Source organism: Chlorocebus sabaeus, chromosome 1 (genome assembly GCF_047675955.1).
Source record: "Chlorocebus sabaeus isolate Y175 chromosome 1, mChlSab1.0.hap1, whole genome shotgun sequence".
Taxonomy (NCBI): Eukaryota; Metazoa; Chordata; class Mammalia; order Primates; family Cercopithecidae; genus Chlorocebus; species Chlorocebus sabaeus.
Genome location: NC_132904.1, coordinates 120307896 through 120317646, shown reverse-complemented (window position 1 = coordinate 120317646; position 9751 = coordinate 120307896). Strand labels below are relative to the sequence as shown.

Genomic DNA, 9751 nt, shown 5'->3' with positions numbered 1-9751 from the left:
GTAACTTGCTACTCACAGCTAACATTCCAGAAAAGTTGTGGAAATATTATCACATGTTTTTTCTTTTTCCTCCCTTCTCATAGAAACAGTTTTGCAATTTTTCTGCCCTTCCCAAGTCTGACAGAAGTCTTAAAATTTACTCTTTAGGGAGTTTGAATCAGAGGGCCCCTGGACTCTGGATACAAGGCACAGTAGAGGGTAAGAGGACTGAGCTCAAAAGACAGGGATTATGTGAAACTCTTGGAGTTAATCACAGAACTCTCTTAATATCGCTGGCATCATTATTAAGGCCACTTTATCTCTACTCCATAAATTAGGAGACTGTGGTCTCCTTTCTGGGGAGACTTACCAGCCTATAAGGAAAGACCTAGAGATGCTGAAATTGGTGTTCCTCCAAAAAATAGCCCACATGAACCATGATGAGTGACATCCTCCAGTTTCCATGCATGACCCAAGCCCACTGAGTGGCTATCAATGTCTATAGTCATTTCCCAGAAGGAGAAATTAGAGAAAACTAAGGATATTCTTAGTTTTGAGAAAACATTTAGGGATCATTGAGCATTTGAGGAAAGATTACAAGATGAATAAAAGAAACTCAAATGAAGCAGAGAATGTTATGTTCTGTTGCTGTCTATCTAATGGCATGAGAATCTTGAGACTGCTGATCTAAGGTGGGAGACCAGAACTTATCTTGTCTTGACCAGTCTCATCATGTTTGTGGTCACTGGGAAGTTCCTACCTGGGATGACCATGAAGGCAGACTGCCTGTTGCTGAAGTTACTGGGAAAGAACTCCTAATAGGAAGCTCTGGAACAGGAACACTCGTTTCCATCAGTGCTCTGCAGAAATGGAGAATGAGAGCTGCAACACAACCAATAAGGAATTTTCTGGAGACCACGCTTCACTTCTTCAGAAACTTTTGCATCTGGCAGGCACTGTCTGCCACTTCCTGTGCCCAGGTTTTCTGCGGGGCCCTGCTGAGCCATGGAAGGAATGGAACAGCACTCTGCCATCTGCCCCAGGCCAGTCAAATGCACTGACTCTGGATTCTGCTCTGGGAGTTCTTCTCCTTCCACACAGCTACTGAACCAGACAGGCCAGCCGTAGGTGGCATCAGCTAACCTGCATTTTGGCATCAGGCTCTTATAATTTTGATGTTGATATCTAACCTGGGATAGGTGACATCTTTTAGAGGATTTATGGCCTGGATTTTGAGCCTAGGTGCAGGCTGGAGGTGGTCTTGAAGGAAAGGAGAAGGAGCAGGAAGAAAGCCTTTCCCATTACCATTTCCCACAAGGAGAAACTACAGGAGCTGACGCAGTCCTCATTTTGTGGTGAAAAAACAGATAACATGAGATTGGGGCTCCCTCCATGGATAATTTAGTATGCAAATCACATCACAAGAGAAAAGAGGGCCAGGTCTCCCAGCTCGCTGTTGTTCCACATTCTCTCCTCTCTTTTTTAAGAGTTTGTTCTTTTTCAGAGCAGTTTTAGGTCACAGCTAAATTGAGAGGGAAGTACAGAGAGTTCCCACATACCCCCTACCCCAACACATGCACGGCCTCCCCCACTATCGTCATTCCCCATTTGTCATGAAACTGATGAAGCCGCACTGACACCACATCACCACCCAGCGTCTGTAATTTACAACAGGGCTCACTGCCTATAGTACGTTCTGTGGGTTTGGACAAACGTATGATGACATGTATCCGCCATTAGTGTATCATACAGAGTAGTTTCACTGCTCTGAGAATCATCTGTGCTCTGCCACTTTCTCTGTAGTAAGATTTTGTAGTGGATGTAGTTGAGAGCTCCAAATTATACATGTAATAATGGTTTGGATGGGGTTTATAAGGAGATGGAAAGGAAAGGAAAGCAGAAACAGAAGCAACATTTATCCAGCACATACTGTGTGCCAGGCAGTGTTGGGCACCAGTCATGTGTAATTAGCGCTTTGGAGGTGGGGAACAGAAAGCCACTGGAGAGAATAATGCCTCGCTTAAGAACTTTTGAAGCTCTGAGCCCTGAAAGGATTATTGTGGCCCAAATTCCAAGATCCATATGATTTAAAATGTTATTTTTCAAGGTAATAAGAAACAAACCTGAAGATAAAATAGCTTATTTCTAGGTCTTTCATTGAATATTATAGAGACGATAATAAGTCATGTTAACTTTCTCACAGTTTGTTTGGTCCCTTCTTTTTTGGTCTCCAAAATACATGCTTCAGACACAGATTTTTTGAACCGTGGGTGATAATTCAAAAGTGGACCACTAGGGACATCAGGGCATCAGCAACAAGGGGAAGCCTGCTCCTATGAACATGACTGTCAGATCCAGGGGCCACTCCTGACTCAGCCCCTGGAGGTGGCGCCTGTGTGGTGAGGCAGCCGGGCACCTGAGAGTGTGTGCTCTGCAATTGCATGTGTAAGGAACGTGATATTGCTGAGTGTGCAGTGTGCAGAGCCAGTGGGTTGCAAGCCCAGGATAGGCAGAATGAGGATGTAACAGCTTCAGACAGCTGGCTCTGGGGAGAGGATGTTTGCAATTCCAGTATTGGGAAGATCAGTGTTAAGAGCACAAGACAATTCTCCAAATACAGCAGTCCTCCCTTATCAGCAGGGGATACCTTTCCAGACTTCATGCCTGAAACTATGAATAGTTTTTTTCTATACATACACACCTATAATAAAGTTTAATTTGTAAATAAGGCACAGCAAGAGACTAACAATAATAACAACTAATAAAATAGAACAATTATAACAATATGCTTTAATAAAAGCCATGTGAATGTCTCTGTCTCAAATTATCTTACTGTGCTGGACTCTCCTATTTTCTGACCATGGTTGACCGTGGGTAACTGAAAGCAAAGCCATGGGGACAAGAAGGGACTACAATATCTTGCCAGGCTGTGGGCCAGAACACTGATAATGATAGGGAGGTTTGCTCTTCAGTAGGTCGCTGGATGAGGATGCAGATGCTGGCTTCACCGGGGACTGGTGCCAGGATACTCTCCCTGTGCTGGCCCTGAATAAGTGGAGCCCTGTGGTTTTATGTTGCCCTCTCATTACTGAGGTGTGGGAGGTGGTGGGGAAGGGGAGTGCTTTGGGGCCAGGCCACACATTTAATTGGAATGGGTGTGGAATTTGGTTTGAGTTTTTAAAAAATGCATTGAAGGCCTTCATTTTGTTTTTTTGGGGGTGAAATTGGAGACACAAGACTCAGCTAGGATTGCTCCCCTTCATGGAACTCTTTGTCCCAGGGATGTTTAGCTCTGGGCTCTGATTAATTCCTCCAAACTGCCTTGCATTTAGCACAAACTTTATTTCTGTGACCCCAATCTTTTCCCAAAGTGTTTCAATATCATTGTTAGAATTTTCTTTTATACCCATAAGTCTTCTGGAAAAGTTAGGAGAAGCTTGGCCAGGTAGAATATTGAAAAGATGATGAACTTTGAAATTTAAAGGCAAAAGATCTCTACTTGAGTTAAAGAAGTTACATATGCCCCAGCTTCCTTTTATGTAAAATAGAAAAATAATACACTCTTTCAGGATTGTGAAGATTGATTAAGACATGGCATGAATTGATTTTAAAATATATAGTACAGTACAGGGGTCAACTCTTGCTTTAAATGTGGGCCACACCAGTGTCAACCTGTAGGTTTTGGACTTAGTGGGTCAGGGTGATAGGGTAGGCAGCAGTATGTAGAAATACATCCTTGAGGGCAGGAAGACAATTATTGATGCAAGACACAAGACTTTGCAGTGAAGTGTATTCCCGCCCTGATTATAAGGAAGAGGCTATCTCTAAAGGGAGGAAGTTGTGGGCAGACAGTGGAAGGAAAAGATCTGAAGTTATTTTTAAGGAGCTATTGAAATTTGAAGCACATGTTTATGGCAAAACAATAAGCTCAGAGGAAACGGATTACCAATTGGCTAAGAATTTGGCAACTAGAATAAGACAATTTGGATTGCTTCCTGGGGTTATCACTTCTGTAAATGCCAGAAAATTACCAATCTCTAAATTTTAGTTTCCTCGTTTGTAAAATTAGTTAACAACAGAATCTATTTCATTAAGAATTAAATGAGATAAAGCATATAAACAGTAACATCTGGTTTGAATTAAGCATCCAATACATGTTAACCATTCATATTATTACTATGAATTTTATAAAGCTCAGCTCTTAAATATTTATTCATTATTAGAACATGTCAAAATTACATTTCATTTATTAATAAGGCAGCCACCAGGAAGACAAAGAAGCTAGTTCTAAGAGCATTGAAGGTATGGGGACATACCTACAACATTTTGTATATGTGTCTACAAAATCAAACACATACTTGCATGTAGTTAGAAAAATCATGCTGAAATAAGATTACTTGTTAGATATATGAATGGTTAACGTCCTACAGAGCAGTACAACCATATTCCTTTTAGAGTTAACTCTTCTATTGAGCTATACAAATTATAATGACTTATCAATTTATGCAAAACTGTTACCTTATAAAGTTGTAAAATGTCTTGCCCTTTATCAGTTGAAATATCACAGGACAATTGACTAAAGAGTTTCAGATTAAAGTCAAACAGACATTTTAGTAAGTGATCTAGCTTGATATTCAAGAATCAATGATCTTATTTACATTTTTCCATATGGGGATAAAATTTTATTTAACATTACTCAAGGAAGTTTTTGAAGATACTGAGTGGAAATGAGATACTAAAGATACTGAGATACAGAGATACTGGAAGATACTGAGTGGAAATGAGATAACTGATGATAGGAGATAGGGAAATACGGAAGGGAAAGAAGGAAGAGGAAGGACTTATTATGGTGAAGGACTGCGGTGGGTGGGGTCAGTATATCTAAGGAACATTTGGTCAGAACCAGGGAAGAGAGAGGACTGAGAAAAAGTAATTTGCTTCTGGACTCCCAGGAGTATGCTTTCTGAATATAGGAAGGGAAGAATTCTTCGACACTTCTTGTGAAAGTCTCCTTCTACTGCAATTTACAGGAAGCAGTGGGTGATGAGGGCTGTATCACAGCAGTACACTCACATGGGTTCTAAGATGAGAACGATTCTCACCTGGAGATACAGGTGGGACAATGCTGGAGGACACTCTTAGGAACAGCTGGAATGCATCTGAGAAGACTGCTAGAAGTATGACCACTAGAAAATTGGAAGGAAAGTCATTTATGGTTTTGTAAATCTCCAGAGAGCTTCTTTCCTATATTGACATCATATTGGGTTGATTGGCAACTCAAGATAAATAATTACATCTACAACAAAACTTACTCCTTAGTGTTTTCTGCACGGCAGCTTTTACCTCCTTGTTTCTCAGGCTGTACATTGGGGGATTCAGTATGGAGATTACCATGGTATAGAACACAGAGGCCACATTCTCCTGGGCCAGGGAACTGGTTGTGGAGGGTTTTAAGTACATGAATGCAGTCTATCCATGGAACATCCCCATAGCTGCAAGGTGGGAGCTGCAGGTGCTGAAGACATTGGACCTGCCCTCAGTGGTGCTGATGTGGAGGATGTTGGAGAGAATGAAGGTGTAAGAAACAAGAACTCTTAAGATCATGATTCTGAGGTTGAATCTAGCAAAAAAGAAGACTGCCATCTCAACATCATAGGTACTAGATCAGGAGAGCTTCATGAGAGGGAGGATGTCACAGAAGTTGTGACTGGTGAGGAGTTCACAATAGGGCAGTTTTAATATGAGGCCAGTCTCTATTGTGGAGACAATGAGTCCCATGGTGTAGACCACAGCCACCAGCAGGGAGCAGGTAGTATGAGAAATGATGATGTTGCAAAGCAAAGGGCAGCAGATGGCAACATAGTAGTCACAGGCCTTCACCGTCAGCATGTAACAGCAATGACAAAAAACAGGAAAAAGTAGAACTATGACCTGTACCCTGCATGAAAGATAATGTTTTTCTTTGACACAAAGTTCACCAGCATCTTAGGGTTAGTAATGGAGGAGTAGCAGAGATCCAAGAATGACAGATTGCTGAGGAAGTAGTACATGGGGGTGTGAAGCTGAGAGTTCAGACAAATTAGAATGATCATGCCCAGGTTCCCCACCATGGTGACCATATGGATATTGAGGAAGAGGAGGAAGTGAAAGAGCTGGAGGTCTGGCTGCTTTGTTAATCCACTGAGAATGAACTCTGTCACTGTAGAATGACTTTTGACAGTCATTCTGCTCTGGGTGGGATGTTTGTAGGAATGGAAAAGAAGAGCCCTGTGAAAGGTCATATGTGCATTTGCCTGTTGAAGCCAGGCAGGAACATCTGCCCTTGCTTGAGCAGTCCTGGACTCATTTCTGTTCCTTCTCCTTCCTTCCTTCCTCCCTCCCTTCCTTCCTTCCTTCCTTCCTTCCTTCCTTCCTTCCTTCCTTCCTTCCTTCCTTCCTTCCTTCCTTCCTTCCTTCCTTCCTTCCTCTTTCTTTCTTCCTTTCTCTTTCTTTCTTTCTCTCTCTCTCTCTTCTTCTTCTTCTTCTTCTTCTTCTTCTTCCTTCTTCTTCTTCTTCTTCTTCTTCTTCTTCTTCTTCTTCTTCTTCTTCTTCTTCTTCTTCTTCTTCTTCTTCTTCTTCTTCTTCTTCTTCTTCTTCTTCTTCTTCTTCCTCTGCTTTTGCTTCTGCTTCTGCTTCTGCTTCTCCCTCTCCCTCTCTTTCTTCTTCTCTGACAGATGGACTTTCATTCTGTCGCCAGACTGGAGTACAGTGGCGTGATCTCGGCTCACTGCAACCTCCACCTTCTGGGTTCAAGTGATTCTCCTGCCTCAGGCTCCGGAGTAGCTGGGATTGCAGGTGCATACCTCCATGCCCAGCTAATTTTTGTATTTTTAGTAGAGATGGGGTTTCACCATGTTGGCCAGGATGGTCTCGATCTCTTGACCTCGTAATCTGCCCACCTTGGCCTCCCAAAGTGCTGGGATTGCAGGCGTGAGTCACTGGGCCCGACCCTTCGTTCTCCTTTCAGTTGAACCAACCAGAGTCTTCTTGATTTCAGAAACTAAGAATGTGAGAGGAAAAAGGGCCAAGACCTGAAGCTTTTACCACCTACAACAGTGACTCTCAACCTTAGTTGCCCATTGGTACCACCTGAGGAACTTTAAACATTACTGCTGGCAAGGTGCATCTCAAAATTTCTGATTTAATAGGTTTGTAGTATGGCCCAAGAATCAGGATTTAAAAAGAGCTTCAGGTGATTCTACTGTGTAGTCACGTTGAGAACTTTTGGGCAAATAGTGTAAGAGGTGAAAATCAACCTATTTCATTAGTTGAGTCTGCTGATGTAACTTACTTCAGAAATTAATTCTCTCTTTTCATCTGGGCAATCCTCGAATGCCTGCCAGGGTACAAAAAATATGGCTCTACAATCCCAAATTCAGGTAATGGTAGTGTGGCATGGTTGATAGAGACTGGTATTTATGTTTAAAAGACTAGCCCTTGAATCTCAGTTTTAACTTTTATGGAGTAACATGTCAATTTCCTTAGTTGTAAAATAAAGAGAAATCATAAATTTAAAGTTGTTTTAAGGATTCTTTAAGATAATAAATACGGAATTTTTTTCAATTTTTAGTATGCTTTTTAAACGTGGATTGTCATTCAGACATTGGGTTTTATTTTTGACTTTTAACTGGATTTGTAGTTTGTAGTCCAATATAGTAGAGGACCCAGAAAATGTGGGGGGAAGTCAGATAACAACTAGAGTTCCGGGCATAAATTGGGGTAAAAGCATTGTTTATGGATACTTGAGCCTCACTTTAGGAAAGATATGAGGATATCAGCATCACTGGAACTTGCCTGAAAGTAGTCAGATATTAAGGAAATCATTGAAAAACGTGCTTGTTTTAGACCCCTCTGTAGTATCTGTGTTGTGGGCAGGATGTCCTTAAAAAGACTTTTCAAAAAGGCTGTAATATTTTTATCATCTTCTACTCACTCCATTTGAGAAAGAAGGATTCCTGCCCTATGGTTATCAAGAGGGCTGAACACAACAACACTCAGCAATGGACAGAAGTTTATTAGTCATTGATACTCACAGCCCAGGGGAAGAAAACATTTTGCCATGCAGGGCTACACAGGCGCTGTACTAAGAAACAGGGTGAAGAACCAGGGGCTGTGGGAAAAGGCTTTGTGGTGTCAAGAGGGTGGGGCGGCGCTGGCTTTTATGAGAAGATAGAATTGGTTTATTTGAATAATTCTGCAGGCTAGCAGGAAACTGAAACTCTAGGACAGGCAGGAATAAGCAGGGATGTCTTCCTGATCTCCACGATAAAGAGGGTTGTTTGGCTAGTACATTTTATGGGTGGGACCAGAGTCAGGAGGGGACTTGTGGTGAGGCCATTTGAGGCTCTCTTAATTTCCCCCAAATGTCAACGCATCACATAATGTTGGGCCTAAATTTTAGGCCTTATACCACATACCACATGCACATATTCACAAAAAGTCACATATGTATTCCCATTTATGCAAAGTTATGCATATATATGTGGGTATATATATTAAGAATTAAATTTAAAAAATCAAAAAGAAAGAGATGTAGCTCTTTGATTATTGATGCCAAATAACCACTTTTGCTTTACATATGGTAACAAACTAATGAATGACAGGTTTTTAAAAAATCATAGCTGGTAAGTCAAGTTTTGGGTTAATAATAAGTATCTTTAATTCTGTTTGGATAGGGAGGTCATATCAAGAACAAAAAGATTGTGTTACATTTGGTTGTTAATTTTGTATCTTGAAGAGTTGGCATAACTAAGCTGGGGATACAGTTTATTTTGCATGCAACATAGGAAATGAGAAAAATGTTCTCTTCTTTTTTTGGTGGCTACAGCAGCCCAGATAACATTAATGTCAGATGAAGATTAGGACTCGCGGACTTAGAAACAGAATATGGAGCTTTTGCAGATTGGGTGTGAGTGGGGAACACGCTTCCTCACTGGCTCCCCCATCTTTGTGTGCTCTTTGATGTTGGGGTCTCCAAGCTTCTGTCTGTCCATGGTCTTCTCATTCTACTTGATTTTCCTGAATAATCTCAACCACTTTCATTGCTTGTTATTCCCTCTATTTTTATACTGTTGATTTCTATTTCTAAATGTATACTTTTTTACAGTTTTCAACTTCAGTGTCAATTTATGCATAACACACGGAAACATGCAACCAACAGACATTATAGGTAGATGGCAAAGCTACCTGGAAATAACTGGACCAAAACAAAAAAAGGAAGTTTAAGTTCTATCTTTAGATATAATTGTTATTACTGTCTTTGTGACTTCTGACAACTTTATCTTTATTTCACCTTTGCTGTTGAATGACTAGAACACATACAAAAATACAAACTGAAACTTTCTTCTAAAAAATTACTTGAATGAAGTGAACTGAGTGCTCTTGTTGAGTAGAAAACAAGAAGTTAAGGGTGATAGATTACTGGACAAATGGGCAATTGGGTAGGATTACCAATTATATCATTTTTATTTATTAGATATTATGATTTTAAAATATGACTGGCAAGGAAGGGTGTGAGTGGAAAAGACATTGTCTATAAAACTGGAGGATTATATGTGATATAGTGATTCCAAATGGATAAAAGTTAGTAAGCTGGCTGTCCTGAGGTGTTTGCATATTTTGAAATCTGATTTTAAATTTCATTTTTGAATTAATCTCTTATTGCATCTTCAAAGCAAAAACAAACAGGAAAAAAAATCAGAGAAATTAAGAAAAGTGCTATTGAACTAAAAAT

The 9751-nt window shown here is 40.6% G+C and overlaps 1 pseudogene; it reads right to left on the bottom strand.

Moving 5' to 3' along the window:
- Window positions 1–794: 794 nt before the first annotated feature.
- On the bottom strand, window positions 795–6212 carry LOC103248730 (olfactory receptor 8A1-like; annotated as a pseudogene).
- Window positions 6213–9751: the final 3539 nt, after the last annotated feature.